The 27,909-nt window shown below is 55.5% G+C and overlaps 63 non-coding genes across 63 annotated transcripts; all 63 read right to left on the bottom strand.

The window, feature by feature from the left end:
• Positions 1-497: 497 nt before the first annotated feature.
• Positions 498-569, bottom strand: Trnae-cuc. The gene has a single exon. It is a non-coding gene; the product is annotated as a tRNA-Glu (tRNA).
• A 265-nt stretch (positions 570-834) lies between these two features.
• Trnal-cag lies at positions 835-916 on the bottom strand. The gene has a single exon. It is a non-coding gene; the product is annotated as a tRNA-Leu (tRNA).
• Positions 917-996: 80 nt separating this feature from the next.
• Trnal-aag lies at positions 997-1,078 on the bottom strand. The gene has a single exon. It is a non-coding gene; the product is annotated as a tRNA-Leu (tRNA).
• Positions 1,079-1,812: 734 nt separating this feature from the next.
• On the bottom strand, positions 1,813-1,884 carry Trnae-cuc. The gene has a single exon. It is a non-coding gene; the product is annotated as a tRNA-Glu (tRNA).
• Positions 1,885-2,150: 266 nt separating this feature from the next.
• Positions 2,151-2,232, bottom strand: Trnal-cag. Its single transcript has one exon. It is a non-coding gene; the product is annotated as a tRNA-Leu (tRNA).
• Positions 2,233-2,312: 80 nt separating this feature from the next.
• On the bottom strand, positions 2,313-2,394 carry Trnal-aag. Its single transcript has one exon. It is a non-coding gene; the product is annotated as a tRNA-Leu (tRNA).
• A 734-nt stretch (positions 2,395-3,128) lies between these two features.
• On the bottom strand, positions 3,129-3,200 carry Trnae-cuc. Its single transcript has one exon. It is a non-coding gene; the product is annotated as a tRNA-Glu (tRNA).
• A 266-nt stretch (positions 3,201-3,466) lies between these two features.
• On the bottom strand, positions 3,467-3,548 carry Trnal-cag. The gene has a single exon. It is a non-coding gene; the product is annotated as a tRNA-Leu (tRNA).
• Positions 3,549-3,628: 80 nt separating this feature from the next.
• Positions 3,629-3,710, bottom strand: Trnal-aag. Its single transcript has one exon. It is a non-coding gene; the product is annotated as a tRNA-Leu (tRNA).
• A 734-nt stretch (positions 3,711-4,444) lies between these two features.
• Positions 4,445-4,516, bottom strand: Trnae-cuc. The gene has a single exon. It is a non-coding gene; the product is annotated as a tRNA-Glu (tRNA).
• Positions 4,517-4,782: 266 nt separating this feature from the next.
• Positions 4,783-4,864, bottom strand: Trnal-cag. Its single transcript has one exon. It is a non-coding gene; the product is annotated as a tRNA-Leu (tRNA).
• An 80-nt stretch (positions 4,865-4,944) lies between these two features.
• Trnal-aag lies at positions 4,945-5,026 on the bottom strand. The gene has a single exon. It is a non-coding gene; the product is annotated as a tRNA-Leu (tRNA).
• Positions 5,027-5,760: 734 nt separating this feature from the next.
• On the bottom strand, positions 5,761-5,832 carry Trnae-cuc. Its single transcript has one exon. It is a non-coding gene; the product is annotated as a tRNA-Glu (tRNA).
• Positions 5,833-6,098: 266 nt separating this feature from the next.
• Positions 6,099-6,180, bottom strand: Trnal-cag. Its single transcript has one exon. It is a non-coding gene; the product is annotated as a tRNA-Leu (tRNA).
• Positions 6,181-6,260: 80 nt separating this feature from the next.
• Positions 6,261-6,342, bottom strand: Trnal-aag. Its single transcript has one exon. It is a non-coding gene; the product is annotated as a tRNA-Leu (tRNA).
• Positions 6,343-7,076: 734 nt separating this feature from the next.
• On the bottom strand, positions 7,077-7,148 carry Trnae-cuc. Its single transcript has one exon. It is a non-coding gene; the product is annotated as a tRNA-Glu (tRNA).
• A 266-nt stretch (positions 7,149-7,414) lies between these two features.
• Positions 7,415-7,496, bottom strand: Trnal-cag. The gene has a single exon. It is a non-coding gene; the product is annotated as a tRNA-Leu (tRNA).
• Positions 7,497-7,576: 80 nt separating this feature from the next.
• Positions 7,577-7,658, bottom strand: Trnal-aag. The gene has a single exon. It is a non-coding gene; the product is annotated as a tRNA-Leu (tRNA).
• Positions 7,659-8,392: 734 nt separating this feature from the next.
• On the bottom strand, positions 8,393-8,464 carry Trnae-cuc. The gene has a single exon. It is a non-coding gene; the product is annotated as a tRNA-Glu (tRNA).
• A 266-nt stretch (positions 8,465-8,730) lies between these two features.
• On the bottom strand, positions 8,731-8,812 carry Trnal-cag. The gene has a single exon. It is a non-coding gene; the product is annotated as a tRNA-Leu (tRNA).
• Positions 8,813-8,892: 80 nt separating this feature from the next.
• Trnal-aag lies at positions 8,893-8,974 on the bottom strand. Its single transcript has one exon. It is a non-coding gene; the product is annotated as a tRNA-Leu (tRNA).
• Positions 8,975-9,708: 734 nt separating this feature from the next.
• On the bottom strand, positions 9,709-9,780 carry Trnae-cuc. The gene has a single exon. It is a non-coding gene; the product is annotated as a tRNA-Glu (tRNA).
• A 266-nt stretch (positions 9,781-10,046) lies between these two features.
• Trnal-cag lies at positions 10,047-10,128 on the bottom strand. The gene has a single exon. It is a non-coding gene; the product is annotated as a tRNA-Leu (tRNA).
• Positions 10,129-10,208: 80 nt separating this feature from the next.
• Positions 10,209-10,290, bottom strand: Trnal-aag. The gene has a single exon. It is a non-coding gene; the product is annotated as a tRNA-Leu (tRNA).
• Positions 10,291-11,024: 734 nt separating this feature from the next.
• Trnae-cuc lies at positions 11,025-11,096 on the bottom strand. The gene has a single exon. It is a non-coding gene; the product is annotated as a tRNA-Glu (tRNA).
• A 266-nt stretch (positions 11,097-11,362) lies between these two features.
• Positions 11,363-11,444, bottom strand: Trnal-cag. Its single transcript has one exon. It is a non-coding gene; the product is annotated as a tRNA-Leu (tRNA).
• Positions 11,445-11,524: 80 nt separating this feature from the next.
• Positions 11,525-11,606, bottom strand: Trnal-aag. Its single transcript has one exon. It is a non-coding gene; the product is annotated as a tRNA-Leu (tRNA).
• A 734-nt stretch (positions 11,607-12,340) lies between these two features.
• Trnae-cuc lies at positions 12,341-12,412 on the bottom strand. Its single transcript has one exon. It is a non-coding gene; the product is annotated as a tRNA-Glu (tRNA).
• A 266-nt stretch (positions 12,413-12,678) lies between these two features.
• On the bottom strand, positions 12,679-12,760 carry Trnal-cag. The gene has a single exon. It is a non-coding gene; the product is annotated as a tRNA-Leu (tRNA).
• An 80-nt stretch (positions 12,761-12,840) lies between these two features.
• Positions 12,841-12,922, bottom strand: Trnal-aag. The gene has a single exon. It is a non-coding gene; the product is annotated as a tRNA-Leu (tRNA).
• Positions 12,923-13,656: 734 nt separating this feature from the next.
• Positions 13,657-13,728, bottom strand: Trnae-cuc. Its single transcript has one exon. It is a non-coding gene; the product is annotated as a tRNA-Glu (tRNA).
• Positions 13,729-13,994: 266 nt separating this feature from the next.
• Positions 13,995-14,076, bottom strand: Trnal-cag. Its single transcript has one exon. It is a non-coding gene; the product is annotated as a tRNA-Leu (tRNA).
• An 80-nt stretch (positions 14,077-14,156) lies between these two features.
• Trnal-aag lies at positions 14,157-14,238 on the bottom strand. Its single transcript has one exon. It is a non-coding gene; the product is annotated as a tRNA-Leu (tRNA).
• A 734-nt stretch (positions 14,239-14,972) lies between these two features.
• Positions 14,973-15,044, bottom strand: Trnae-cuc. The gene has a single exon. It is a non-coding gene; the product is annotated as a tRNA-Glu (tRNA).
• Positions 15,045-15,310: 266 nt separating this feature from the next.
• On the bottom strand, positions 15,311-15,392 carry Trnal-cag. Its single transcript has one exon. It is a non-coding gene; the product is annotated as a tRNA-Leu (tRNA).
• An 80-nt stretch (positions 15,393-15,472) lies between these two features.
• Trnal-aag lies at positions 15,473-15,554 on the bottom strand. Its single transcript has one exon. It is a non-coding gene; the product is annotated as a tRNA-Leu (tRNA).
• Positions 15,555-16,288: 734 nt separating this feature from the next.
• On the bottom strand, positions 16,289-16,360 carry Trnae-cuc. The gene has a single exon. It is a non-coding gene; the product is annotated as a tRNA-Glu (tRNA).
• Positions 16,361-16,626: 266 nt separating this feature from the next.
• Positions 16,627-16,708, bottom strand: Trnal-cag. The gene has a single exon. It is a non-coding gene; the product is annotated as a tRNA-Leu (tRNA).
• An 80-nt stretch (positions 16,709-16,788) lies between these two features.
• Positions 16,789-16,870, bottom strand: Trnal-aag. The gene has a single exon. It is a non-coding gene; the product is annotated as a tRNA-Leu (tRNA).
• Positions 16,871-17,604: 734 nt separating this feature from the next.
• On the bottom strand, positions 17,605-17,676 carry Trnae-cuc. Its single transcript has one exon. It is a non-coding gene; the product is annotated as a tRNA-Glu (tRNA).
• Positions 17,677-17,942: 266 nt separating this feature from the next.
• Trnal-cag lies at positions 17,943-18,024 on the bottom strand. Its single transcript has one exon. It is a non-coding gene; the product is annotated as a tRNA-Leu (tRNA).
• An 80-nt stretch (positions 18,025-18,104) lies between these two features.
• On the bottom strand, positions 18,105-18,186 carry Trnal-aag. The gene has a single exon. It is a non-coding gene; the product is annotated as a tRNA-Leu (tRNA).
• Positions 18,187-18,920: 734 nt separating this feature from the next.
• Trnae-cuc lies at positions 18,921-18,992 on the bottom strand. The gene has a single exon. It is a non-coding gene; the product is annotated as a tRNA-Glu (tRNA).
• A 266-nt stretch (positions 18,993-19,258) lies between these two features.
• On the bottom strand, positions 19,259-19,340 carry Trnal-cag. The gene has a single exon. It is a non-coding gene; the product is annotated as a tRNA-Leu (tRNA).
• An 80-nt stretch (positions 19,341-19,420) lies between these two features.
• Trnal-aag lies at positions 19,421-19,502 on the bottom strand. The gene has a single exon. It is a non-coding gene; the product is annotated as a tRNA-Leu (tRNA).
• A 734-nt stretch (positions 19,503-20,236) lies between these two features.
• On the bottom strand, positions 20,237-20,308 carry Trnae-cuc. Its single transcript has one exon. It is a non-coding gene; the product is annotated as a tRNA-Glu (tRNA).
• Positions 20,309-20,574: 266 nt separating this feature from the next.
• On the bottom strand, positions 20,575-20,656 carry Trnal-cag. Its single transcript has one exon. It is a non-coding gene; the product is annotated as a tRNA-Leu (tRNA).
• Positions 20,657-20,736: 80 nt separating this feature from the next.
• Positions 20,737-20,818, bottom strand: Trnal-aag. The gene has a single exon. It is a non-coding gene; the product is annotated as a tRNA-Leu (tRNA).
• Positions 20,819-21,552: 734 nt separating this feature from the next.
• Positions 21,553-21,624, bottom strand: Trnae-cuc. The gene has a single exon. It is a non-coding gene; the product is annotated as a tRNA-Glu (tRNA).
• A 266-nt stretch (positions 21,625-21,890) lies between these two features.
• Trnal-cag lies at positions 21,891-21,972 on the bottom strand. Its single transcript has one exon. It is a non-coding gene; the product is annotated as a tRNA-Leu (tRNA).
• An 80-nt stretch (positions 21,973-22,052) lies between these two features.
• On the bottom strand, positions 22,053-22,134 carry Trnal-aag. The gene has a single exon. It is a non-coding gene; the product is annotated as a tRNA-Leu (tRNA).
• Positions 22,135-22,868: 734 nt separating this feature from the next.
• Trnae-cuc lies at positions 22,869-22,940 on the bottom strand. The gene has a single exon. It is a non-coding gene; the product is annotated as a tRNA-Glu (tRNA).
• Positions 22,941-23,206: 266 nt separating this feature from the next.
• Trnal-cag lies at positions 23,207-23,288 on the bottom strand. The gene has a single exon. It is a non-coding gene; the product is annotated as a tRNA-Leu (tRNA).
• Positions 23,289-23,368: 80 nt separating this feature from the next.
• Trnal-aag lies at positions 23,369-23,450 on the bottom strand. Its single transcript has one exon. It is a non-coding gene; the product is annotated as a tRNA-Leu (tRNA).
• Positions 23,451-24,184: 734 nt separating this feature from the next.
• On the bottom strand, positions 24,185-24,256 carry Trnae-cuc. Its single transcript has one exon. It is a non-coding gene; the product is annotated as a tRNA-Glu (tRNA).
• Positions 24,257-24,522: 266 nt separating this feature from the next.
• Positions 24,523-24,604, bottom strand: Trnal-cag. The gene has a single exon. It is a non-coding gene; the product is annotated as a tRNA-Leu (tRNA).
• Positions 24,605-24,684: 80 nt separating this feature from the next.
• Positions 24,685-24,766, bottom strand: Trnal-aag. Its single transcript has one exon. It is a non-coding gene; the product is annotated as a tRNA-Leu (tRNA).
• Positions 24,767-25,500: 734 nt separating this feature from the next.
• On the bottom strand, positions 25,501-25,572 carry Trnae-cuc. The gene has a single exon. It is a non-coding gene; the product is annotated as a tRNA-Glu (tRNA).
• Positions 25,573-25,838: 266 nt separating this feature from the next.
• Trnal-cag lies at positions 25,839-25,920 on the bottom strand. The gene has a single exon. It is a non-coding gene; the product is annotated as a tRNA-Leu (tRNA).
• Positions 25,921-26,000: 80 nt separating this feature from the next.
• Trnal-aag lies at positions 26,001-26,082 on the bottom strand. The gene has a single exon. It is a non-coding gene; the product is annotated as a tRNA-Leu (tRNA).
• A 734-nt stretch (positions 26,083-26,816) lies between these two features.
• Positions 26,817-26,888, bottom strand: Trnae-cuc. Its single transcript has one exon. It is a non-coding gene; the product is annotated as a tRNA-Glu (tRNA).
• Positions 26,889-27,154: 266 nt separating this feature from the next.
• On the bottom strand, positions 27,155-27,236 carry Trnal-cag. Its single transcript has one exon. It is a non-coding gene; the product is annotated as a tRNA-Leu (tRNA).
• Positions 27,237-27,316: 80 nt separating this feature from the next.
• On the bottom strand, positions 27,317-27,398 carry Trnal-aag. Its single transcript has one exon. It is a non-coding gene; the product is annotated as a tRNA-Leu (tRNA).
• Between the last annotated feature and the right edge of the window lie 511 nt (positions 27,399-27,909).

The following is a 27,909-nucleotide window of genomic DNA, read 5'->3' as shown; positions in this document are numbered from 1 at the left end:
CTGGGTCACTATCGTCATTGCAGCGACAGCAAGGCAGAACTTTAAAAAGTGCCGTGACCCGGATTCGAGCCTGGGTTGTTGCGGCCACAACGCAATGTCCTGACCACTAGACGATCACGGCCACGGAGCCACCGCGGAATTCAACTCTCGCGACTGCAAGTGGCTGTGCACAGCAAAGCTCGGCGCGACTGTGTCTCGCAACAGCTGTGTCAGACGCGGTCTCCATTATATGTATACTGGCAAACGAACGTGCCCGCGGCTGATGGACACTGAGCAGAGTGGTTAGCTGCATTCAACCCCCGTGGCAATGTCTTGCAGTCCTCCAAGTCTGTTGACCGCAGGTATGTGCCCGGATAAGAGGTGGACAGATGTCGCATCTCTCTCGCCGTCACTTGTGGCCGCGAATCATATTTTACGTAGTTTTCTGCAAGCGTCAGCGGAGCGTCAGTCGAGCTAAGTCGGGACAAGTCGCATAAGAGGAGCAATAAAATGTGCATTTCCGGTACCGGGAATCGAACCCAGGCCTCCTGGGCGAGAGCCAGGTATCCCAGCCACTAGACGACACCGGATAACGACACAAGCACTCCTCCAACAAACACGGCGAGCGCCCACCCGCTACTTGACGACAACTGCAAAAATTAACGTTTCCACTTCGTAGAACGGCATGCTCGGGACGCATCTCGTGGAGACGAACGCCAGCAATCATGAGACCAAACTGCGCCGGTGAATCCTGTTGTTACACCACGCACCACTGTGCTACGACAGTTTAAGAAACCGACGCTGCGCTTTTTCCTTCGCGGGAAATCAGTGCTCCTGTTTTCGAGACAGAAACGTTGGCAGCGGTGGGATTCGAACCCACGCCTCCGAAGAGACTGGTGCCTGAAACCAGCGCCTTAGACCGCTCGGCCACGCTACCTACGCGACGCGGCGGTCACAGGAGCTGCGTTGTACCCCACGAGAACACACCGCAATGGCACAAAAACGAGAAGTAAAAATTGGCAGCGGTGGGATTCGAACCCACGCCTCCGAAGAGACTGGTGCCTTAAACCAGCGCCTTAGACCGCTCGGCCACGCTACCTACACCAGTGTTCCTGGCATTTGTAGAATGCAGTGCACGACACAGCTTCCTGATCTGCTGCGACTGGTTGCTCGAACATCGCACCTCGAACGACTGCCCTTTTCGAATAGAGATTAACTACACAGGCAGCTGCCAGCGCCCTGGTGCGGCGGCATCGCGTGTTTATAAGGAATCGGTAGTGCCACCTGCAGCCTGAGGAACATGAGCACAAAATCAGGAGGGCACCGTGATTTCAATCACTGGGTCACTATCGTCATTGCAGCGACAGCAAGGCAGAACTTTAAAAAGTGCCGTGACCCGGATTCGAGCCTGGGTTGTTGCGGCCACAACGCAATGTCCTGACCACTAGACGATCACGGCCACGGAGCCACCGCGGAATTCAACTCTCGCGACTGCAAGTGGCTGTGCACAGCAAAGCTCGGCCGACTGTGTCTCGCAACAGCTGTGTCAGACGCGGTCTCCATTATATGTATACTGGCAAACGAACGTGCCCGCGCTGATGGACACTGAGCAGAGTGGTTAGCTGCATTCAACCCCCGTGGCAATGTCTTGCAGTCCTCCAAGTCTGTTGACCGCAGGTATGTGCCCGGATAAGAGGTGGACAGATGTCGCATCTCTCTCGCCGTCACTTGTGGCCGCGAATCATATTTTACGTAGTTTTCTGCAAGCGTCAGCGGAGCGTCAGTCGAGCTAAGTCGGGACAAGTCGCATAAGAGGAGCAATAAAATGTGCATTTCCGGTACCGGGAATCGAACCCAGGCCTCCTGGGCGAGAGCCAGGTATCCCAGCCACTAGACGACACCGGATAACGACACAAGCACTCCTCCAACAAACACGGCGAGCGCCCACCCGCTACTTGACGACAACTGCAAAAATTAACGTTTCCACTTCGTAGAACGGCATGCTCGGGACGCATCTCGTGGAGACGAACGCCAGCAATCATGAGACCAAACTGCGCCGGTGAATCCTGTTGTTACACCACGCACCACTGTGCTACGACAGTTTAAGAAACCGACGCTGCGCTTTTTCCTTCGCGGGAAATCAGTGCTCCTGTTTTCGAGACAGAAAACGTTGGCAGCGGTGGGATTCGAACCCACGCCTCCGAAGAGACTGGTGCCTGAAACCAGCGCCTTAGACCGCTCGGCCACGCTACCTACGCGACGCGGCGGTCACAGGAGCTGCGTTGTACCCCACGAGAACACACCGCAATGGCACAAAAACGAGAAGTAAAAATTGGCAGCGGTGGGATTCGAACCCACGCCTCCGAAGAGACTGGTGCCTTAAACCAGCGCCTTAGACCGCTCGGCCACGCTACCTACACCAGTGTTCCTGGCGTTTGTAGAATGCAGTGCACGACACAGCTTCCTGATCTGCTGCGACTGGTTGCTCGAACATCGCACCTCGAACGACTGCCCTTTTCGAATAGAGATTAACTACACAGGCAGCTGCCAGCGCCCTGGTGCGGCGGCATCGCGTGTTTATAAGGAATCGGTAGTGCCACCTGCAGCCTGAGGAACATGAGCACAAAATCAGGAGGGCACCGTGATTTCAATCACTGGGTCACTATCGTCATTGCAGCGACAGCAAGGCAGAACTTTAAAAAGTGCCGTGACCCGGATTCGAGCCTGGGTTGTTGCGGCCACAACGCAATGTCCTGACCACTAGACGATCACGGCCACGGAGCCACCGCGGAATTCAACTCTCGCGACTGCAAGTGGCTGTGCACAGCAAAGCTCGGCCGACTGTGTCTCGCAACAGCTGTGTCAGACGCGGTCTCCATTATATGTATACTGGCAAACGAACGTGCCCGCGCTGATGGACACTGAGCAGAGTGGTTAGCTGCATTCAACCCCCGTGGCAATGTCTTGCAGTCCTCCAAGTCTGTTGACCGCAGGTATGTGCCCGGATAAGAGGTGGACAGATGTCGCATCTCTCTCGCCGTCACTTGTGGCCGCGAATCATATTTTACGTAGTTTTCTGCAAGCGTCAGCGGAGCGTCAGTCGAGCTAAGTCGGGACAAGTCGCATAAGAGGAGCAATAAAATGTGCATTTCCGGTACCGGGAATCGAACCCAGGCCTCCTGGGCGAGAGCCAGGTATCCCAGCCACTAGACGACACCGGATAACGACACAAGCACTCCTCCAACAAACACGGCGAGCGCCCACCCGCTACTTGACGACAACTGCAAAAATTAACGTTTCCACTTCGTAGAACGGCATGCTCGGGACGCATCTCGTGGAGACGAACGCCAGCAATCATGAGACCAAACTGCGCCGGTGAATCCTGTTGTTACACCACGCACCACTGTGCTACGACAGTTTAAGAAACCGACGCTGCGCTTTTTCCTTCGCGGGAAATCAGTGCTCCTGTTTTCGAGACAGAAAACGTTGGCAGCGGTGGGATTCGAACCCACGCCTCCGAAGAGACTGGTGCCTGAAACCAGCGCCTTAGACCGCTCGGCCACGCTACCTACGCGACGCGGCGGTCACAGGAGCTGCGTTGTACCCCACGAGAACACACCGCAATGGCACAAAAACGAGAAGTAAAAATTGGCAGCGGTGGGATTCGAACCCACGCCTCCGAAGAGACTGGTGCCTTAAACCAGCGCCTTAGACCGCTCGGCCACGCTACCTACACCAGTGTTCCTGGCGTTTGTAGAATGCAGTGCACGACACAGCTTCCTGATCTGCTGCGACTGGTTGCTCGAACATCGCACCTCGAACGACTGCCCTTTTCGAATAGAGATTAACTACACAGGCAGCTGCCAGCGCCCTGGTGCGGCGGCATCGCGTGTTTATAAGGAATCGGTAGTGCCACCTGCAGCCTGAGGAACATGAGCACAAAATCAGGAGGGCACCGTGATTTCAATCACTGGGTCACTATCGTCATTGCAGCGACAGCAAGGCAGAACTTTAAAAAGTGCCGTGACCCGGATTCGAGCCTGGGTTGTTGCGGCCACAACGCAATGTCCTGACCACTAGACGATCACGGCCACGGAGCCACCGCGGAATTCAACTCTCGCGACTGCAAGTGGCTGTGCACAGCAAAGCTCGGCCGACTGTGTCTCGCAACAGCTGTGTCAGACGCGGTCTCCATTATATGTATACTGGCAAACGAACGTGCCCGCGCTGATGGACACTGAGCAGAGTGGTTAGCTGCATTCAACCCCCGTGGCAATGTCTTGCAGTCCTCCAAGTCTGTTGACCGCAGGTATGTGCCCGGATAAGAGGTGGACAGATGTCGCATCTCTCTCGCCGTCACTTGTGGCCGCGAATCATATTTTACGTAGTTTTCTGCAAGCGTCAGCGGAGCGTCAGTCGAGCTAAGTCGGGACAAGTCGCATAAGAGGAGCAATAAAATGTGCATTTCCGGTACCGGGAATCGAACCCAGGCCTCCTGGGCGAGAGCCAGGTATCCCAGCCACTAGACGACACCGGATAACGACACAAGCACTCCTCCAACAAACACGGCGAGCGCCCACCCGCTACTTGACGACAACTGCAAAAATTAACGTTTCCACTTCGTAGAACGGCATGCTCGGGACGCATCTCGTGGAGACGAACGCCAGCAATCATGAGACCAAACTGCGCCGGTGAATCCTGTTGTTACACCACGCACCACTGTGCTACGACAGTTTAAGAAACCGACGCTGCGCTTTTTCCTTCGCGGGAAATCAGTGCTCCTGTTTTCGAGACAGAAAACGTTGGCAGCGGTGGGATTCGAACCCACGCCTCCGAAGAGACTGGTGCCTGAAACCAGCGCCTTAGACCGCTCGGCCACGCTACCTACGCGACGCGGCGGTCACAGGAGCTGCGTTGTACCCCACGAGAACACACCGCAATGGCACAAAAACGAGAAGTAAAAATTGGCAGCGGTGGGATTCGAACCCACGCCTCCGAAGAGACTGGTGCCTTAAACCAGCGCCTTAGACCGCTCGGCCACGCTACCTACACCAGTGTTCCTGGCATTTGTAGAATGCAGTGCACGACACAGCTTCCTGATCTGCTGCGACTGGTTGCTCGAACATCGCACCTCGAACGACTGCCCTTTTCGAATAGAGATTAACTACACAGGCAGCTGCCAGCGCCCTGGTGCGGCGGCATCGCGTGTTTATAAGGAATCGGTAGTGCCACCTGCAGCCTGAGGAACATGAGCACAAAATCAGGAGGGCACCGTGATTTCAATCACTGGGTCACTATCGTCATTGCAGCGACAGCAAGGCAGAACTTTAAAAAGTGCCGTGACCCGGATTCGAGCCTGGGTTGTTGCGGCCACAACGCAATGTCCTGACCACTAGACGATCACGGCCACGGAGCCACCGCGGAATTCAACTCTCGCGACTGCAAGTGGCTGTGCACAGCAAAGCTCGGCCGACTGTGTCTCGCAACAGCTGTGTCAGACGCGGTCTCCATTATATGTATACTGGCAAACGAACGTGCCCGCGCTGATGGACACTGAGCAGAGTGGTTAGCTGCATTCAACCCCCGTGGCAATGTCTTGCAGTCCTCCAAGTCTGTTGACCGCAGGTATGTGCCCGGATAAGAGGTGGACAGATGTCGCATCTCTCTCGCCGTCACTTGTGGCCGCGAATCATATTTTACGTAGTTTTCTGCAAGCGTCAGCGGAGCGTCAGTCGAGCTAAGTCGGGACAAGTCGCATAAGAGGAGCAATAAAATGTGCATTTCCGGTACCGGGAATCGAACCCAGGCCTCCTGGGCGAGAGCCAGGTATCCCAGCCACTAGACGACACCGGATAACGACACAAGCACTCCTCCAACAAACACGGCGAGCGCCCACCCGCTACTTGACGACAACTGCAAAAATTAACGTTTCCACTTCGTAGAACGGCATGCTCGGGACGCATCTCGTGGAGACGAACGCCAGCAATCATGAGACCAAACTGCGCCGGTGAATCCTGTTGTTACACCACGCACCACTGTGCTACGACAGTTTAAGAAACCGACGCTGCGCTTTTTCCTTCGCGGGAAATCAGTGCTCCTGTTTTCGAGACAGAAAACGTTGGCAGCGGTGGGATTCGAACCCACGCCTCCGAAGAGACTGGTGCCTGAAACCAGCGCCTTAGACCGCTCGGCCACGCTACCTACGCGACGCGGCGGTCACAGGAGCTGCGTTGTACCCCACGAGAACACACCGCAATGGCACAAAAACGAGAAGTAAAAATTGGCAGCGGTGGGATTCGAACCCACGCCTCCGAAGAGACTGGTGCCTTAAACCAGCGCCTTAGACCGCTCGGCCACGCTACCTACACCAGTGTTCCTGGCATTTGTAGAATGCAGTGCACGACACAGCTTCCTGATCTGCTGCGACTGGTTGCTCGAACATCGCACCTCGAACGACTGCCCTTTTCGAATAGAGATTAACTACACAGGCAGCTGCCAGCGCCCTGGTGCGGCGGCATCGCGTGTTTATAAGGAATCGGTAGTGCCACCTGCAGCCTGAGGAACATGAGCACAAAATCAGGAGGGCACCGTGATTTCAATCACTGGGTCACTATCGTCATTGCAGCGACAGCAAGGCAGAACTTTAAAAAGTGCCGTGACCCGGATTCGAGCCTGGGTTGTTGCGGCCACAACGCAATGTCCTGACCACTAGACGATCACGGCCACGGAGCCACCGCGGAATTCAACTCTCGCGACTGCAAGTGGCTGTGCACAGCAAAGCTCGGCCGACTGTGTCTCGCAACAGCTGTGTCAGACGCGGTCTCCATTATATGTATACTGGCAAACGAACGTGCCCGCGCTGATGGACACTGAGCAGAGTGGTTAGCTGCATTCAACCCCCGTGGCAATGTCTTGCAGTCCTCCAAGTCTGTTGACCGCAGGTATGTGCCCGGATAAGAGGTGGACAGATGTCGCATCTCTCTCGCCGTCACTTGTGGCCGCGAATCATATTTTACGTAGTTTTCTGCAAGCGTCAGCGGAGCGTCAGTCGAGCTAAGTCGGGACAAGTCGCATAAGAGGAGCAATAAAATGTGCATTTCCGGTACCGGGAATCGAACCCAGGCCTCCTGGGCGAGAGCCAGGTATCCCAGCCACTAGACGACACCGGATAACGACACAAGCACTCCTCCAACAAACACGGCGAGCGCCCACCCGCTACTTGACGACAACTGCAAAAATTAACGTTTCCACTTCGTAGAACGGCATGCTCGGGACGCATCTCGTGGAGACGAACGCCAGCAATCATGAGACCAAACTGCGCCGGTGAATCCTGTTGTTACACCACGCACCACTGTGCTACGACAGTTTAAGAAACCGACGCTGCGCTTTTTCCTTCGCGGGAAATCAGTGCTCCTGTTTTCGAGACAGAAAACGTTGGCAGCGGTGGGATTCGAACCCACGCCTCCGAAGAGACTGGTGCCTGAAACCAGCGCCTTAGACCGCTCGGCCACGCTACCTACGCGACGCGGCGGTCACAGGAGCTGCGTTGTACCCCACGAGAACACACCGCAATGGCACAAAAACGAGAAGTAAAAATTGGCAGCGGTGGGATTCGAACCCACGCCTCCGAAGAGACTGGTGCCTTAAACCAGCGCCTTAGACCGCTCGGCCACGCTACCTACACCAGTGTTCCTGGCATTTGTAGAATGCAGTGCACGACACAGCTTCCTGATCTGCTGCGACTGGTTGCTCGAACATCGCACCTCGAACGACTGCCCTTTTCGAATAGAGATTAACTACACAGGCAGCTGCCAGCGCCCTGGTGCGGCGGCATCGCGTGTTTATAAGGAATCGGTAGTGCCACCTGCAGCCTGAGGAACATGAGCACAAAATCAGGAGGGCACCGTGATTTCAATCACTGGGTCACTATCGTCATTGCAGCGACAGCAAGGCAGAACTTTAAAAAGTGCCGTGACCCGGATTCGAGCCTGGGTTGTTGCGGCCACAACGCAATGTCCTGACCACTAGACGATCACGGCCACGGAGCCACCGCGGAATTCAACTCTCGCGACTGCAAGTGGCTGTGCACAGCAAAGCTCGGCCGACTGTGTCTCGCAACAGCTGTGTCAGACGCGGTCTCCATTATATGTATACTGGCAAACGAACGTGCCCGCGCTGATGGACACTGAGCAGAGTGGTTAGCTGCATTCAACCCCCGTGGCAATGTCTTGCAGTCCTCCAAGTCTGTTGACCGCAGGTATGTGCCCGGATAAGAGGTGGACAGATGTCGCATCTCTCTCGCCGTCACTTGTGGCCGCGAATCATATTTTACGTAGTTTTCTGCAAGCGTCAGCGGAGCGTCAGTCGAGCTAAGTCGGGACAAGTCGCATAAGAGGAGCAATAAAATGTGCATTTCCGGTACCGGGAATCGAACCCAGGCCTCCTGGGCGAGAGCCAGGTATCCCAGCCACTAGACGACACCGGATAACGACACAAGCACTCCTCCAACAAACACGGCGAGCGCCCACCCGCTACTTGACGACAACTGCAAAAATTAACGTTTCCACTTCGTAGAACGGCATGCTCGGGACGCATCTCGTGGAGACGAACGCCAGCAATCATGAGACCAAACTGCGCCGGTGAATCCTGTTGTTACACCACGCACCACTGTGCTACGACAGTTTAAGAAACCGACGCTGCGCTTTTTCCTTCGCGGGAAATCAGTGCTCCTGTTTTCGAGACAGAAAACGTTGGCAGCGGTGGGATTCGAACCCACGCCTCCGAAGAGACTGGTGCCTGAAACCAGCGCCTTAGACCGCTCGGCCACGCTACCTACGCGACGCGGCGGTCACAGGAGCTGCGTTGTACCCCACGAGAACACACCGCAATGGCACAAAAACGAGAAGTAAAAATTGGCAGCGGTGGGATTCGAACCCACGCCTCCGAAGAGACTGGTGCCTTAAACCAGCGCCTTAGACCGCTCGGCCACGCTACCTACACCAGTGTTCCTGGCATTTGTAGAATGCAGTGCACGACACAGCTTCCTGATCTGCTGCGACTGGTTGCTCGAACATCGCACCTCGAACGACTGCCCTTTTCGAATAGAGATTAACTACACAGGCAGCTGCCAGCGCCCTGGTGCGGCGGCATCGCGTGTTTATAAGGAATCGGTAGTGCCACCTGCAGCCTGAGGAACATGAGCACAAAATCAGGAGGGCACCGTGATTTCAATCACTGGGTCACTATCGTCATTGCAGCGACAGCAAGGCAGAACTTTAAAAAGTGCCGTGACCCGGATTCGAGCCTGGGTTGTTGCGGCCACAACGCAATGTCCTGACCACTAGACGATCACGGCCACGGAGCCACCGCGGAATTCAACTCTCGCGACTGCAAGTGGCTGTGCACAGCAAAGCTCGGCCGACTGTGTCTCGCAACAGCTGTGTCAGACGCGGTCTCCATTATATGTATACTGGCAAACGAACGTGCCCGCGCTGATGGACACTGAGCAGAGTGGTTAGCTGCATTCAACCCCCGTGGCAATGTCTTGCAGTCCTCCAAGTCTGTTGACCGCAGGTATGTGCCCGGATAAGAGGTGGACAGATGTCGCATCTCTCTCGCCGTCACTTGTGGCCGCGAATCATATTTTACGTAGTTTTCTGCAAGCGTCAGCGGAGCGTCAGTCGAGCTAAGTCGGGACAAGTCGCATAAGAGGAGCAATAAAATGTGCATTTCCGGTACCGGGAATCGAACCCAGGCCTCCTGGGCGAGAGCCAGGTATCCCAGCCACTAGACGACACCGGATAACGACACAAGCACTCCTCCAACAAACACGGCGAGCGCCCACCCGCTACTTGACGACAACTGCAAAAATTAACGTTTCCACTTCGTAGAACGGCATGCTCGGGACGCATCTCGTGGAGACGAACGCCAGCAATCATGAGACCAAACTGCGCCGGTGAATCCTGTTGTTACACCACGCACCACTGTGCTACGACAGTTTAAGAAACCGACGCTGCGCTTTTTCCTTCGCGGGAAATCAGTGCTCCTGTTTTCGAGACAGAAAACGTTGGCAGCGGTGGGATTCGAACCCACGCCTCCGAAGAGACTGGTGCCTGAAACCAGCGCCTTAGACCGCTCGGCCACGCTACCTACGCGACGCGGCGGTCACAGGAGCTGCGTTGTACCCCACGAGAACACACCGCAATGGCACAAAAACGAGAAGTAAAAATTGGCAGCGGTGGGATTCGAACCCACGCCTCCGAAGAGACTGGTGCCTTAAACCAGCGCCTTAGACCGCTCGGCCACGCTACCTACACCAGTGTTCCTGGCATTTGTAGAATGCAGTGCACGACACAGCTTCCTGATCTGCTGCGACTGGTTGCTCGAACATCGCACCTCGAACGACTGCCCTTTTCGAATAGAGATTAACTACACAGGCAGCTGCCAGCGCCCTGGTGCGGCGGCATCGCGTGTTTATAAGGAATCGGTAGTGCCACCTGCAGCCTGAGGAACATGAGCACAAAATCAGGAGGGCACCGTGATTTCAATCACTGGGTCACTATCGTCATTGCAGCGACAGCAAGGCAGAACTTTAAAAAGTGCCGTGACCCGGATTCGAGCCTGGGTTGTTGCGGCCACAACGCAATGTCCTGACCACTAGACGATCACGGCCACGGAGCCACCGCGGAATTCAACTCTCGCGACTGCAAGTGGCTGTGCACAGCAAAGCTCGGCCGACTGTGTCTCGCAACAGCTGTGTCAGACGCGGTCTCCATTATATGTATACTGGCAAACGAACGTGCCCGCGCTGATGGACACTGAGCAGAGTGGTTAGCTGCATTCAACCCCCGTGGCAATGTCTTGCAGTCCTCCAAGTCTGTTGACCGCAGGTATGTGCCCGGATAAGAGGTGGACAGATGTCGCATCTCTCTCGCCGTCACTTGTGGCCGCGAATCATATTTTACGTAGTTTTCTGCAAGCGTCAGCGGAGCGTCAGTCGAGCTAAGTCGGGACAAGTCGCATAAGAGGAGCAATAAAATGTGCATTTCCGGTACCGGGAATCGAACCCAGGCCTCCTGGGCGAGAGCCAGGTATCCCAGCCACTAGACGACACCGGATAACGACACAAGCACTCCTCCAACAAACACGGCGAGCGCCCACCCGCTACTTGACGACAACTGCAAAAATTAACGTTTCCACTTCGTAGAACGGCATGCTCGGGACGCATCTCGTGGAGACGAACGCCAGCAATCATGAGACCAAACTGCGCCGGTGAATCCTGTTGTTACACCACGCACCACTGTGCTACGACAGTTTAAGAAACCGACGCTGCGCTTTTTCCTTCGCGGGAAATCAGTGCTCCTGTTTTCGAGACAGAAAACGTTGGCAGCGGTGGGATTCGAACCCACGCCTCCGAAGAGACTGGTGCCTGAAACCAGCGCCTTAGACCGCTCGGCCACGCTACCTACGCGACGCGGCGGTCACAGGAGCTGCGTTGTACCCCACGAGAACACACCGCAATGGCACAAAAACGAGAAGTAAAAATTGGCAGCGGTGGGATTCGAACCCACGCCTCCGAAGAGACTGGTGCCTTAAACCAGCGCCTTAGACCGCTCGGCCACGCTACCTACACCAGTGTTCCTGGCATTTGTAGAATGCAGTGCACGACACAGCTTCCTGATCTGCTGCGACTGGTTGCTCGAACATCGCACCTCGAACGACTGCCCTTTTCGAATAGAGATTAACTACACAGGCAGCTGCCAGCGCCCTGGTGCGGCGGCATCGCGTGTTTATAAGGAATCGGTAGTGCCACCTGCAGCCTGAGGAACATGAGCACAAAATCAGGAGGGCACCGTGATTTCAATCACTGGGTCACTATCGTCATTGCAGCGACAGCAAGGCAGAACTTTAAAAAGTGCCGTGACCCGGATTCGAGCCTGGGTTGTTGCGGCCACAACGCAATGTCCTGACCACTAGACGATCACGGCCACGGAGCCACCGCGGAATTCAACTCTCGCGACTGCAAGTGGCTGTGCACAGCAAAGCTCGGCCGACTGTGTCTCGCAACAGCTGTGTCAGACGCGGTCTCCATTATATGTATACTGGCAAACGAACGTGCCCGCGCTGATGGACACTGAGCAGAGTGGTTAGCTGCATTCAACCCCCGTGGCAATGTCTTGCAGTCCTCCAAGTCTGTTGACCGCAGGTATGTGCCCGGATAAGAGGTGGACAGATGTCGCATCTCTCTCGCCGTCACTTGTGGCCGCGAATCATATTTTACGTAGTTTTCTGCAAGCGTCAGCGGAGCGTCAGTCGAGCTAAGTCGGGACAAGTCGCATAAGAGGAGCAATAAAATGTGCATTTCCGGTACCGGGAATCGAACCCAGGCCTCCTGGGCGAGAGCCAGGTATCCCAGCCACTAGACGACACCGGATAACGACACAAGCACTCCTCCAACAAACACGGCGAGCGCCCACCCGCTACTTGACGACAACTGCAAAAATTAACGTTTCCACTTCGTAGAACGGCATGCTCGGGACGCATCTCGTGGAGACGAACGCCAGCAATCATGAGACCAAACTGCGCCGGTGAATCCTGTTGTTACACCACGCACCACTGTGCTACGACAGTTTAAGAAACCGACGCTGCGCTTTTTCCTTCGCGGGAAATCAGTGCTCCTGTTTTCAAGACAGAAAACGTTGGCAGCGGTGGGATTCGAACCCACGCCTCCGAAGAGACTGGTGCCTGAAACCAGCGCCTTAGACCGCTCGGCCACGCTACCTACGCGACGCGGCGGTCACAGGAGCTGCGTTGTACCCCACGAGAACACACCGCAATGGCACAAAAACGAGAAGTAAAAATTGGCAGCGGTAGGATTCGAACCCACGCCTCCGAAGAGACTGGTGCCTTAAACCAGCGCCTTAGACCGCTCGGCCACGCTACCTACACCAGTGTTCCTGGCATTTGTAGAATGCAGTGCACGACACAGCTTCCTGATCTGCTGCGACTGGTTGCTCGAACATCGCACCTCGAACGACTGCCCTTTTCGAATAGAGATTAACTACACAGGCAGCTGCCAGCGCCCTGGTGCGGCGGCATCGCGTGTTTATAAGGAATCGGTAGTGCCACCTGCAGCCTGAGGAACATGAGCACAAAATCAGGAGGGCACCGTGATTTCAATCACTGGGTCACTATCGTCATTGCAGCGACAGCAAGGCAGAACTTTAAAAAGTGCCGTGACCCGGATTCGAGCCTGGGTTGTTGCGGCCACAACGCAATGTCCTGACCACTAGACGATCACGGCCACGGAGCCACCGCGGAATTCAACTCTCGCGACTGCAAGTGGCTGTGCACAGCAAAGCTCGGCCGACTGTGTCTCGCAACAGCTGTGTCAGACGCGGTCTCCATTATATGTATACTGGCAAACGAACGTGCCCGCGCTGATGGACACTGAGCAGAGTGGTTAGCTGCATTCAACCCCCGTGGCAATGTCTTGCAGTCCTCCAAGTCTGTTGACCGCAGGTATGTGCCCGGATAAGAGGTGGACAGATGTCGCATCTCTCTCGCCGTCACTTGTGGCCGCGAATCATATTTTACGTAGTTTTCTGCAAGCGTCAGCGGAGCGTCAGTCGAGCTAAGTCGGGACAAGTCGCATAAGAGGAGCAATAAAATGTGCATTTCCGGTACCGGGAATCGAACCCAGGCCTCCTGGGCGAGAGCCAGGTATCCCAGCCACTAGACGACACCGGATAACGACACAAGCACTCCTCCAACAAACACGGCGAGCGCCCACCCGCTACTTGACGACAACTGCAAAAATTAACGTTTCCACTTCGTAGAACGGCATGCTCGGGACGCATCTCGTGGAGACGAACGCCAGCAATCATGAGACCAAACTGCGCCGGTGAATCCTGTTGTTACACCACGCACCACTGTGCTACGACAGTTTAAGAAACCGACGCTGCGCTTTTTCCTTCGCGGGAAATCAGTGCTCCTGTTTTCGAGACAGAAAACGTTGGCAGCGGTGGGATTCGAACCCACGCCTCCGAAGAGACTGGTGCCTGAAACCAGCGCCTTAGACCGCTCGGCCACGCTACCTACGCGACGCGGCGGTCACAGGAGCTGCGTTGTACCCCACGAGAACACACCGCAATGGCACAAAAACGAGAAGTAAAAATTGGCAGCGGTGGGATTCGAACCCACGCCTCCGAAGAGACTGGTGCCTTAAACCAGCGCCTTAGACCGCTCGGCCACGCTACCTACACCAGTGTTCCTGGCATTTGTAGAATGCAGTGCACGACACAGCTTCCTGATCTGCTGCGACTGGTTGCTCGAACATCGCACCTCGAACGACTGCCCTTTTCGAATAGAGATTAACTACACAGGCAGCTGCCAGCGCCCTGGTGCGGCGGCATCGCGTGTTTATAAGGAATCGGTAGTGCCACCTGCAGCCTGAGGAACATGAGCACAAAATCAGGAGGGCACCGTGATTTCAATCACTGGGTCACTATCGTCATTGCAGCGACAGCAAGGCAGAACTTTAAAAAGTGCCGTGACCCGGATTCGAGCCTGGGTTGTTGCGGCCACAACGCAATGTCCTGACCACTAGACGATCACGGCCACGGAGCCACCGCGGAATTCAACTCTCGCGACTGCAAGTGGCTGTGCACAGCAAAGCTCGGCCGACTGTGTCTCGCAACAGCTGTGTCAGACGCGGTCTCCATTATATGTATACTGGCAAACGAACGTGCCCGCGCTGATGGACACTGAGCAGAGTGGTTAGCTGCATTCAACCCCCGTGGCAATGTCTTGCAGTCCTCCAAGTCTGTTGACCGCAGGTATGTGCCCGGATAAGAGGTGGACAGATGTCGCATCTCTCTCGCCGTCACTTGTGGCCGCGAATCATATTTTACGTAGTTTTCTGCAAGCGTCAGCGGAGCGTCAGTCGAGCTAAGTCGGGACAAGTCGCATAAGAGGAGCAATAAAATGTGCATTTCCGGTACCGGGAATCGAACCCAGGCCTCCTGGGCGAGAGCCAGGTATCCCAGCCACTAGACGACACCGGATAACGACACAAGCACTCCTCCAACAAACACGGCGAGCGCCCACCCGCTACTTGACGACAACTGCAAAAATTAACGTTTCCACTTCGTAGAACGGCATGCTCGGGACGCATCTCGTGGAGACGAACGCCAGCAATCATGAGACCAAACTGCGCCGGTGAATCCTGTTGTTACACCACGCACCACTGTGCTACGACAGTTTAAGAAACCGACGCTGCGCTTTTTCCTTCGCGGGAAATCAGTGCTCCTGTTTTCGAGACAGAAAACGTTGGCAGCGGTGGGATTCGAACCCACGCCTCCGAAGAGACTGGTGCCTGAAACCAGCGCCTTAGACCGCTCGGCCACGCTACCTACGCGACGCGGCGGTCACAGGAGCTGCGTTGTACCCCACGAGAACACACCGCAATGGCACAAAAACGAGAAGTAAAAATTGGCAGCGGTGGGATTCGAACCCACGCCTCCGAAGAGACTGGTGCCTTAAACCAGCGCCTTAGACCGCTCGGCCACGCTACCTACACCAGTGTTCCTGGCATTTGTAGAATGCAGTGCACGACACAGCTTCCTGATCTGCTGCGACTGGTTGCTCGAACATCGCACCTCGAACGACTGCCCTTTTCGAATAGAGATTAACTACACAGGCAGCTGCCAGCGCCCTGGTGCGGCGGCATCGCGTGTTTATAAGGAATCGGTAGTGCCACCTGCAGCCTGAGGAACATGAGCACAAAATCAGGAGGGCACCGTGATTTCAATCACTGGGTCACTATCGTCATTGCAGCGACAGCAAGGCAGAACTTTAAAAAGTGCCGTGACCCGGATTCGAGCCTGGGTTGTTGCGGCCACAACGCAATGTCCTGACCACTAGACGATCACGGCCACGGAGCCACCGCGGAATTCAACTCTCGCGACTGCAAGTGGCTGTGCACAGCAAAGCTCGGCCGACTGTGTCTCGCAACAGCTGTGTCAGACGCGGTCTCCATTATATGTATACTGGCAAACGAACGTGCCCGCGCTGATGGACACTGAGCAGAGTGGTTAGCTGCATTCAACCCCCGTGGCAATGTCTTGCAGTCCTCCAAGTCTGTTGACCGCAGGTATGTGCCCGGATAAGAGGTGGACAGATGTCGCATCTCTCTCGCCGTCACTTGTGGCCGCGAATCATATTTTACGTAGTTTTCTGCAAGCGTCAGCGGAGCGTCAGTCGAGCTAAGTCGGGACAAGTCGCATAAGAGGAGCAATAAAATGTGCATTTCCGGTACCGGGAATCGAACCCAGGCCTCCTGGGCGAGAGCCAGGTATCCCAGCCACTAGACGACACCGGATAACGACACAAGCACTCCTCCAACAAACACGGCGAGCGCCCACCCGCTACTTGACGACAACTGCAAAAATTAACGTTTCCACTTCGTAGAACGGCATGCTCGGGACGCATCTCGTGGAGACGAACGCCAGCAATCATGAGACCAAACTGCGCCGGTGAATCCTGTTGTTACACCACGCACCACTGTGCTACGACAGTTTAAGAAACCGACGCTGCGCTTTTTCCTTCGCGGGAAATCAGTGCTCCTGTTTTCGAGACAGAAAACGTTGGCAGCGGTGGGATTCGAACCCACGCCTCCGAAGAGACTGGTGCCTGAAACCAGCGCCTTAGACCGCTCGGCCACGCTACCTACGCGACGCGGCGGTCACAGGAGCTGCGTTGTACCCCACGAGAACACACCGCAATGGCACAAAAACGAGAAGTAAAAATTGGCAGCGGTGGGATTCGAACCCACGCCTCCGAAGAGACTGGTGCCTTAAACCAGCGCCTTAGACCGCTCGGCCACGCTACCTACACCAGTGTTCCTGGCATTTGTAGAATGCAGTGCACGACACAGCTTCCTGATCTGCTGCGACTGGTTGCTCGAACATCGCACCTCGAACGACTGCCCTTTTCGAATAGAGATTAACTACACAGGCAGCTGCCAGCGCCCTGGTGCGGCGGCATCGCGTGTTTATAAGGAATCGGTAGTGCCACCTGCAGCCTGAGGAACATGAGCACAAAATCAGGAGGGCACCGTGATTTCAATCACTGGGTCACTATCGTCATTGCAGCGACAGCAAGGCAGAACTTTAAAAAGTGCCGTGACCCGGATTCGAGCCTGGGTTGTTGCGGCCACAACGCAATGTCCTGACCACTAGACGATCACGGCCACGGAGCCACCGCGGAATTCAACTCTCGCGACTGCAAGTGGCTGTGCACAGCAAAGCTCGGCCGACTGTGTCTCGCAACAGCTGTGTCAGACGCGGTCTCCATTATATGTATACTGGCAAACGAACGTGCCCGCGCTGATGGACACTGAGCAGAGTGGTTAGCTGCATTCAACCCCCGTGGCAATGTCTTGCAGTCCTCCAAGTCTGTTGACCGCAGGTATGTGCCCGGATAAGAGGTGGACAGATGTCGCATCTCTCTCGCCGTCACTTGTGGCCGCGAATCATATTTTACGTAGTTTTCTGCAAGCGTCAGCGGAGCGTCAGTCGAGCTAAGTCGGGACAAGTCGCATAAGAGGAGCAATAAAATGTGCATTTCCGGTACCGGGAATCGAACCCAGGCCTCCTGGGCGAGAGCCAGGTATCCCAGCCACTAGACGACACCGGATAACGACACAAGCACTCCTCCAACAAACACGGCGAGCGCCCACCCGCTACTTGACGACAACTGCAAAAATTAACGTTTCCACTTCGTAGAACGGCATGCTCGGGACGCATCTCGTGGAGACGAACGCCAGCAATCATGAGACCAAACTGCGCCGGTGAATCCTGTTGTTACACCACGCACCACTGTGCTACGACAGTTTAAGAAACCGACGCTGCGCTTTTTCCTTCGCGGGAAATCAGTGCTCCTGTTTTCGAGACAGAAAACGTTGGCAGCGGTGGGATTCGAACCCACGCCTCCGAAGAGACTGGTGCCTGAAACCAGCGCCTTAGACCGCTCGGCCACGCTACCTACGCGACGCGGCGGTCACAGGAGCTGCGTTGTACCCCACGAGAACACACCGCAATGGCACAAAAACGAGAAGTAAAAATTGGCAGCGGTGGGATTCGAACCCACGCCTCCGAAGAGACTGGTGCCTTAAACCAGCGCCTTAGACCGCTCGGCCACGCTACCTACACCAGTGTTCCTGGCATTTGTAGAATGCAGTGCACGACACAGCTTCCTGATCTGCTGCGACTGGTTGCTCGAACATCGCACCTCGAACGACTGCCCTTTTCGAATAGAGATTAACTACACAGGCAGCTGCCAGCGCCCTGGTGCGGCGGCATCGCGTGTTTATAAGGAATCGGTAGTGCCACCTGCAGCCTGAGGAACATGAGCACAAAATCAGGAGGGCACCGTGATTTCAATCACTGGGTCACTATCGTCATTGCAGCGACAGCAAGGCAGAACTTTAAAAAGTGCCGTGACCCGGATTCGAGCCTGGGTTGTTGCGGCCACAACGCAATGTCCTGACCACTAGACGATCACGGCCACGGAGCCACCGCGGAATTCAACTCTCGCGACTGCAAGTGGCTGTGCACAGCAAAGCTCGGCCGACTGTGTCTCGCAACAGCTGTGTCAGACGCGGTCTCCATTATATGTATACTGGCAAACGAACGTGCCCGCGCTGATGGACACTGAGCAGAGTGGTTAGCTGCATTCAACCCCCGTGGCAATGTCTTGCAGTCCTCCAAGTCTGTTGACCGCAGGTATGTGCCCGGATAAGAGGTGGACAGATGTCGCATCTCTCTCGCCGTCACTTGTGGCCGCGAATCATATTTTACGTAGTTTTCTGCAAGCGTCAGCGGAGCGTCAGTCGAGCTAAGTCGGGACAAGTCGCATAAGAGGAGCAATAAAATGTGCATTTCCGGTACCGGGAATCGAACCCAGGCCTCCTGGGCGAGAGCCAGGTATCCCAGCCACTAGACGACACCGGATAACGACACAAGCACTCCTCCAACAAACACGGCGAGCGCCCACCCGCTACTTGACGACAACTGCAAAAATTAACGTTTCCACTTCGTAGAACGGCATGCTCGGGACGCATCTCGTGGAGACGAACGCCAGCAATCATGAGACCAAACTGCGCCGGTGAATCCTGTTGTTACACCACGCACCACTGTGCTACGACAGTTTAAGAAACCGACGCTGCGCTTTTTCCTTCGCGGGAAATCAGTGCTCCTGTTTTCAAGACAGAAAACGTTGGCAGCGGTGGGATTCGAACCCACGCCTCCGAAGAGACTGGTGCCTGAAACCAGCGCCTTAGACCGCTCGGCCACGCTACCTACGCGACGCGGCGGTCACAGGAGCTGCGTTGTACCCCACGAGAACACACCGCAATGGCACAAAAACGAGAAGTAAAAATTGGCAGCGGTAGGATTCGAACCCACGCCTCCGAAGAGACTGGTGCCTTAAACCAGCGCCTTAGACCGCTCGGCCACGCTACCTACACCAGTGTTCCTGGCATTTGTAGAATGCAGTGCACGACACAGCTTCCTGATCTGCTGCGACTGGTTGCTCGAACATCGCACCTCGAACGACTGCCCTTTTCGAATAGAGATTAACTACACAGGCAGCTGCCAGCGCCCTGGTGCGGCGGCATCGCGTGTTTATAAGGAATCGGTAGTGCCACCTGCAGCCTGAGGAACATGAGCACAAAATCAGGAGGGCACCGTGATTTCAATCACTGGGTCACTATCGTCATTGCAGCGACAGCAAGGCAGAACTTTAAAAAGTGCCGTGACCCGGATTCGAGCCTGGGTTGTTGCGGCCACAACGCAATGTCCTGACCACTAGACGATCACGGCCACGGAGCCACCGCGGAATTCAACTCTCGCGACTGCAAGTGGCTGTGCACAGCAAAGCTCGGCCGACTGTGTCTCGCAACAGCTGTGTCAGACGCGGTCTCCATTATATGTATACTGGCAAACGAACGTGCCCGCGCTGATGGACACTGAGCAGAGTGGTTAGCTGCATTCAACCCCCGTGGCAATGTCTTGCAGTCCTCCAAGTCTGTTGACCGCAGGTATGTGCCCGGATAAGAGGTGGACAGATGTCGCATCTCTCTCGCCGTCACTTGTGGCCGCGAATCATATTTTACGTAGTTTTCTGCAAGCGTCAGCGGAGCGTCAGTCGAGCTAAGTCGGGACAAGTCGCATAAGAGGAGCAATAAAATGTGCATTTCCGGTACCGGGAATCGAACCCAGGCCTCCTGGGCGAGAGCCAGGTATCCCAGCCACTAGACGACACCGGATAACGACACAAGCACTCCTCCAACAAACACGGCGAGCGCCCACCCGCTACTTGACGACAACTGCAAAAATTAACGTTTCCACTTCGTAGAACGGCATGCTCGGGACGCATCTCGTGGAGACGAACGCCAGCAATCATGAGACCAAACTGCGCCGGTGAATCCTGTTGTTACACCACGCACCACTGTGCTACGACAGTTTAAGAAACCGACGCTGCGCTTTTTCCTTCGCGGGAAATCAGTGCTCCTGTTTTCGAGACAGAAAACGTTGGCAGCGGTGGGATTCGAACCCACGCCTCCGAAGAGACTGGTGCCTGAAACCAGCGCCTTAGACCGCTCGGCCACGCTACCTACGCGACGCGGCGGTCACAGGAGCTGCGTTGTACCCCACGAGAACACACCGCAATGGCACAAAAACGAGAAATAAAAATTGGCAGCGGTGGGATTCGAACCCACGCCTCCGAAGAGACTGGTGCCTTAAACCAGCGCCTTAGACCGCTCGGCCACGCTACCTACACCAGTGTTCCTGGCATTTGTAGAATGCAGTGCACGACACAGCTTCCTGATCTGCTGCGACTGGTTGCTCGAACATCGCACCTCGAACGACTGCCCTTTTCGAATAGAGATTAACTACACAGGCAGCTGCCAGCGCCCTGGTGCGGCGGCATCGCGTGTTTATAAGGAATCGGTAGTGCCACCTGCAGCCTGAGGAACATGAGCACAAAATCAGGAGGGCACCGTGATTTCAATCACTGGGTCACTATCGTCATTGCAGCGACAGCAAGGCAGAACTTTAAAAAGTGCCGTGACCCGGATTCGAGCCTGGGTTGTTGCGGCCACAACGCAATGTCCTGACCACTAGACGATCACGGCCACGGAGCCACCGCGGAATTCAACTCTCGCGACTGCAAGTGGCTGTGCACAGCAAAGCTCGGCCGACTGTGTCTCGCAACAGCTGTGTCAGACGCGGTCTCCATTATATGTATACTGGCAAACGAACGTGCCCGCGCTGATGGACACTGAGCAGAGTGGTTAGCTGCATTCAACCCCCGTGGCAATGTCTTGCAGTCCTCCAAGTCTGTTGACCGCAGGTATGTGCCCGGATAAGAGGTGGACAGATGTCGCATCTCTCTCGCCGTCACTTGTGGCCGCGAATCATATTTTACGTAGTTTTCTGCAAGCGTCAGCGGAGCGTCAGTCGAGCTAAGTCGGGACAAGTCGCATAAGAGGAGCAATAAAATGTGCATTTCCGGTACCGGGAATCGAACCCAGGCCTCCTGGGCGAGAGCCAGGTATCCCAGCCACTAGACGACACCGGATAACGACACAAGCACTCCTCCAACAAACACGGCGAGCGCCCACCCGCTACTTGACGACAACTGCAAAAATTAACGTTTCCACTTCGTAGAACGGCATGCTCGGGACGCATCTCGTGGAGACGAACGCCAGCAATCATGAGACCAAACTGCGCCGGTGAATCCTGTTGTTACACCACGCACCACTGTGCTACGACAGTTTAAGAAACCGACGCTGCGCTTTTTCCTTCGCGGGAAATCAGTGCTCCTGTTTTCGAGACAGAAAACGTTGGCAGCGGTGGGATTCGAACCCACGCCTCCGAAGAGACTGGTGCCTGAAACCAGCGCCTTAGACCGCTCGGCCACGCTACCTACGCGACGCGGCGGTCACAGGAGCTGCGTTGTACCCCACGAGAACACACCGCAATGGCACAAAAACGAGAAGTAAAAATTGGCAGCGGTGGGATTCGAACCCACGCCTCCGAAGAGACTGGTGCCTTAAACCAGCGCCTTAGACCGCTCGGCCACGCTACCTACACCAGTGTTCCTGGCATTTGTAGAATGCAGTGCACGACACAGCTTCCTGATCTGCTGCGACTGGTTGCTCGAACATCGCACCTCGAACGACTGCCCTTTTCGAATAGAGATTAACTACACAGGCAGCTGCCAGCGCCCTGGTGCGGCGGCATCGCGTGTTTATAAGGAATCGGTAGTGCCACCTGCAGCCTGAGGAACATGAGCACAAAATCAGGAGGGCACCGTGATTTCAATCACTGGGTCACTATCGTCATTGCAGCGACAGCAAGGCAGAACTTTAAAAAGTGCCGTGACCCGGATTCGAGCCTGGGTTGTTGCGGCCACAACGCAATGTCCTGACCACTAGACGATCACGGCCACGGAGCCACCGCGGAATTCAACTCTCGCGACTGCAAGTGGCTGTGCACAGCAAAGCTCGGCCGACTGTGTCTCGCAACAGCTGTGTCAGACGCGGTCTCCATTATATGTATACTGGCAAACGAACGTGCCCGCGCTGATGGACACTGAGCAGAGTGGTTAGCTGCATTCAACCCCCGTGGCAATGTCTTGCAGTCCTCCAAGTCTGTTGACCGCAGGTATGTGCCCGGATAAGAGGTGGACAGATGTCGCATCTCTCTCGCCGTCACTTGTGGCCGCGAATCATATTTTACGTAGTTTTCTGCAAGCGTCAGCGGAGCGTCAGTCGAGCTAAGTCGGGACAAGTCGCATAAGAGGAGCAATAAAATGTGCATTTCCGGTACCGGGAATCGAACCCAGGCCTCCTGGGCGAGAGCCAGGTATCCCAGCCACTAGACGACACCGGATAACGACACAAGCACTCCTCCAACAAACACGGCGAGCGCCCACCCGCTACTTGACGACAACTGCAAAAATTAACGTTTCCACTTCGTAGAACGGCATGCTCGGGACGCATCTCGTGGAGACGAACGCCAGCAATCATGAGACCAAACTGCGCCGGTGAATCCTGTTGTTACACCACGCACCACTGTGCTACGACAGTTTAAGAAACCGACGCTGCGCTTTTTCCTTCGCGGGAAATCAGTGCTCCTGTTTTCAAGACAGAAAACGTTGGCAGCGGTGGGATTCGAACCCACGCCTCCGAAGAGACTGGTGCCTGAAACCAGCGCCTTAGACCGCTCGGCCACGCTACCTACGCGACGCGGCGGTCACAGGAGCTGCGTTGTACCCCACGAGAACACACCGCAATGGCACAAAAACGAGAAGTAAAAATTGGCAGCGGTAGGATTCGAACCCACGCCTCCGAAGAGACTGGTGCCTTAAACCAGCGCCTTAGACCGCTCGGCCACGCTACCTACACCAGTGTTCCTGGCATTTGTAGAATGCAGTGCACGACACAGCTTCCTGATCTGCTGCGACTGGTTGCTCGAACATCGCACCTCGAACGACTGCCCTTTTCGAATAGAGATTAACTACACAGGCAGCTGCCAGCGCCCTGGTGCGGCGGCATCGCGTGTTTATAAGGAATCGGTAGTGCCACCTGCAGCCTGAGGAACATGAGCACAAAATCAGGAGGGCACCGTGATTTCAATCACTGGGTCACTATCGTCATTGCAGCGACAGCAAGGCAGAACTTTAAAAAGTGCCGTGACCCGGATTCGAGCCTGGGTTGTTGCGGCCACAACGCAATGTCCTGACCACTAGACGATCACGGCCACGGAGCCACCGCGGAATTCAACTCTCGCGACTGCAAGTGGCTGTGCACAGCAAAGCTCGGCCGACTGTGTCTCGCAACAGCTGTGTCAGACGCGGTCTCCATTATATGTATACTGGCAAACGAACGTGCCCGCGCTGATGGACACTGAGCAGAGTGGTTAGCTGCATTCAACCCCCGTGGCAATGTCTTGCAGTCCTCCAAGTCTGTTGACCGCAGGTATGTGCCCGGATAAGAGGTGGACAGATGTCGCATCTCTCTCGCCGTCACTTGTGGCCGCGAATCATATTTTACGTAGTTTTCTGCAAGCGTCAGCGGAGCGTCAGTCGAGCTAAGTCGGGACAAGTCGCATAAGAGGAGCAATAAAATGTGCATTTCCGGTACCGGGAATCGAACCCAGGCCTCCTGGGCGAGAGCCAGGTATCCCAGCCACTAGACGACACCGGATAACGACACAAGCACTCCTCCAACAAACACGGCGAGCGCCCACCCGCTACTTGACGACAACTGCAAAAATTAACGTTTCCACTTCGTAGAACGGCATGCTCGGGACGCATCTCGTGGAGACGAACGCCAGCAATCATGAGACCAAACTGCGCCGGTGAATCCTGTTGTTACACCACGCACCACTGTGCTACGACAGTTTAAGAAACCGACGCTGCGCTTTTTCCTTCGCGGGAAATCAGTGCTCCTGTTTTCGAGACAGAAAACGTTGGCAGCGGTGGGATTCGAACCCACGCCTCCGAAGAGACTGGTGCCTGAAACCAGCGCCTTAGACCGCTCGGCCACGCTACCTACGCGACGCGGCGGTCACAGGAGCTGCGTTGTACCCCACGAGAACACACCGCAATGGCACAAAAACGAGAAGTAAAAATTGGCAGCGGTGGGATTCGAACCCACGCCTCCGAAGAGACTGGTGCCTTAAACCAGCGCCTTAGACCGCTCGGCCACGCTACCTACACCAGTGTTCCTGGCATTTGTAGAATGCAGTGCACGACACAGCTTCCTGATCTGCTGCGACTGGTTGCTCGAACATCGCACCTCGAACGACTGCCCTTTTCGAATAGAGATTAACTACACAGGCAGCTGCCAGCGCCCTGGTGCGGCGGCATCGCGTGTTTATAAGGAATCGGTAGTGCCACCTGCAGCCTGAGGAACATGAGCACAAAATCAGGAGGGCACCGTGATTTCAATCACTGGGTCACTATCGTCATTGCAGCGACAGCAAGGCAGAACTTTAAAAAGTGCCGTGACCCGGATTCGAGCCTGGGTTGTTGCGGCCACAACGCAATGTCCTGACCACTAGACGATCACGGCCACGGAGCCACCGCGGAATTCAACTCTCGCGACTGCAAGTGGCTGTGCACAGCAAAGCTCGGCCGACTGTGTCTCGCAACAGCTGTGTCAGACGCGGTCTCCATTATATGTATACTGGCAAACGAACGTGCCCGCGCTGATGGACACTGAGCAGAGTGGTTAGCTGCATTCAACCCCCGTGGCAATGTCTTGCAGTCCTCCAAGTCTGTTGACCGCAGGTATGTGCCCGGATAAGAGGTGGACAGATGTCGCATCTCTCTCGCCGTCACTTGTGGCCGCGAATCATATTTTACGTAGTTTTCTGCAAGCGTCAGCGGAGCGTCAGTCGAGCTAAGTCGGGACAAGTCGCATAAGAGGAGCAATAAAATGTGCATTTCCGGTACCGGGAATCGAACCCAGGCCTCCTGGGCGAGAGCCAGGTATCCCAGCCACTAGACGACACCGGATAACGACACAAGCACTCCTCCAACAAACACGGCGAGCGCCCACCCGCTACTTGACGACAACTGCAAAAATTAACGTTTCCACTTCGTAGAACGGCATGCTCGGGACGCATCTCGTGGAGACGAACGCCAGCAATCATGAGACCAAACTGCGCCGGTGAATCCTGTTGTTACACCACGCACCACTGTGCTACGACAGTTTAAGAAACCGACGCTGCGCTTTTTCCTTCGCGGGAAATCAGTGCTCCTGTTTTCGAGACAGAAAACGTTGGCAGCGGTGGGATTCGAACCCACGCCTCCGAAGAGACTGGTGCCTGAAACCAGCGCCTTAGACCGCTCGGCCACGCTACCTACGCGACGCGGCGGTCACAGGAGCTGCGTTGTACCCCACGAGAACACACCGCAATGGCACAAAAACGAGAAGTAAAAATTGGCAGCGGTGGGATTCGAACCCACGCCTCCGAAGAGACTGGTGCCTTAAACCAGCGCCTTAGACCGCTCGGCCACGCTACCTACACCAGTGTTCCTGGCATTTGTAGAATGCAGTGCACGACACAGCTTCCTGATCTGCTGCGACTGGTTGCTCGAACATCGCACCTCGAACGACTGCCCTTTTCGAATAGAGATTAACTACACAGGCAGCTGCCAGCGCCCTGGTGCGGCGGCATCGCGTGTTTATAAGGAATCGGTAGTGCCACCTGCAGCCTGAGGAACATGAGCACAAAATCAGGAGGGCACCGTGATTTCAATCACTGGGTCACTATCGTCATTGCAGCGACAGCAAGGCAGAACTTTAAAAAGTGCCGTGACCCGGATTCGAGCCTGGGTTGTTGCGGCCACAACGCAATGTCCTGACCACTAGACGATCACGGCCACGGAGCCACCGCGGAATTCAACTCTCGCGACTGCAAGTGGCTGTGCACAGCAAAGCTCGGCCGACTGTGTCTCGCAACAGCTGTGTCAGACGCGGTCTCCATTATATGTATACTGGCAAACGAACGTGCCCGCGCTGATGGACACTGAGCAGAGTGGTTAGCTGCATTCAACCCCCGTGGCAATGTCTTGCAGTCCTCCAAGTCTGTTGACCGCAGGTATGTGCCCGGATAAGAGGTGGACAGATGTCGCATCTCTCTCGCCGTCACTTGTGGCCGCGAATCATATTTTACGTAGTTTTCTGCAAGCGTCAGCGGAGCGTCAGTCGAGCTAAGTCGGGACAAGTCGCATAAGAGGAGCAATAAAATGTGCATTTCCGGTACCGGGAATCGAACCCAGGCCTCCTGGGCGAGAGCCAGGTATCCCAGCCACTAGACGACACCGGATAACGACACAAGCACTCCTCCAACAAACACGGCGAGCGCCCACCCGCTACTTGACGACAACTGCAAAAATTAACGTTTCCACTTCGTAGAACGGCATGCTCGGGACGCATCTCGTGGAGACGAACGCCAGCAATCATGAGACCAAACTGCGCCGGTGAATCCTGTTGTTACACCACGCACCACTGTGCTACGACAGTTTAAGAAACCGACGCTGCGCTTTTTCCTTCGCGGGAAATCAGTGCTCCTGTTTTCGAGACAGAAAACGTTGGCAGCGGTGGGATTCGAACCCACGCCTCCGAAGAGACTGGTGCCTGAAACCAGCGCCTTAGACCGCTCGGCCACGCTACCTACGCGACGCGGCGGTCACAGGAGCTGCGTTGTACCCCACGAGAACACACCGCAATGGCACAAAAACGAGAAGTAAAAATTGGCAGCGGTGGGATTCGAACCCACGCCTCCGAAGAGACTGGTGCCTTAAACCAGCGCCTTAGACCGCTCGGCCACGCTACCTACACCAGTGTTCCTGGCATTTGTAGAATGCAGTGCACGACACAGCTTCCTGATCTGCTGCGACTGGTTGCTCGAACATCGCACCTCGAACGACTGCCCTTTTCGAATAGAGATTAACTACACAGGCAGCTGCCAGCGCCCTGGTGCGGCGGCATCGCGTGTTTATAAGGAATCGGTAGTGCCACCTGCAGCCTGAGGAACATGAGCACAAAATCAGGAGGGCACCGTGATTTCAATCACTGGGTCACTATCGTCATTGCAGCGACAGCAAGGCAGAACTTTAAAAAGTGCCGTGACCCGGATTCGAGCCTGGGTTGTTGCGGCCACAACGCAATGTCCTGACCACTAGACGATCACGGCCACGGAGCCACCGCGGAATTCAACTCTCGCGACTGCAAGTGGCTGTGCACAGCAAAGCTCGGCCGACTGTGTCTCGCAACAGCTGTGTCAGACGCGGTCTCCATTATATGTATACTGGCAAACGAACGTGCCCGCGCTGATGGACACTGAG

Source organism: Schistocerca piceifrons, unplaced genomic scaffold (genome assembly GCF_021461385.2).
Source record: "Schistocerca piceifrons isolate TAMUIC-IGC-003096 unplaced genomic scaffold, iqSchPice1.1 HiC_scaffold_2420, whole genome shotgun sequence".
In the NCBI taxonomy this organism is placed as follows: domain Eukaryota; kingdom Metazoa; phylum Arthropoda; class Insecta; order Orthoptera; family Acrididae; genus Schistocerca; species Schistocerca piceifrons.
This window is presented reverse-complemented; position numbering and strand designations above follow the sequence as displayed.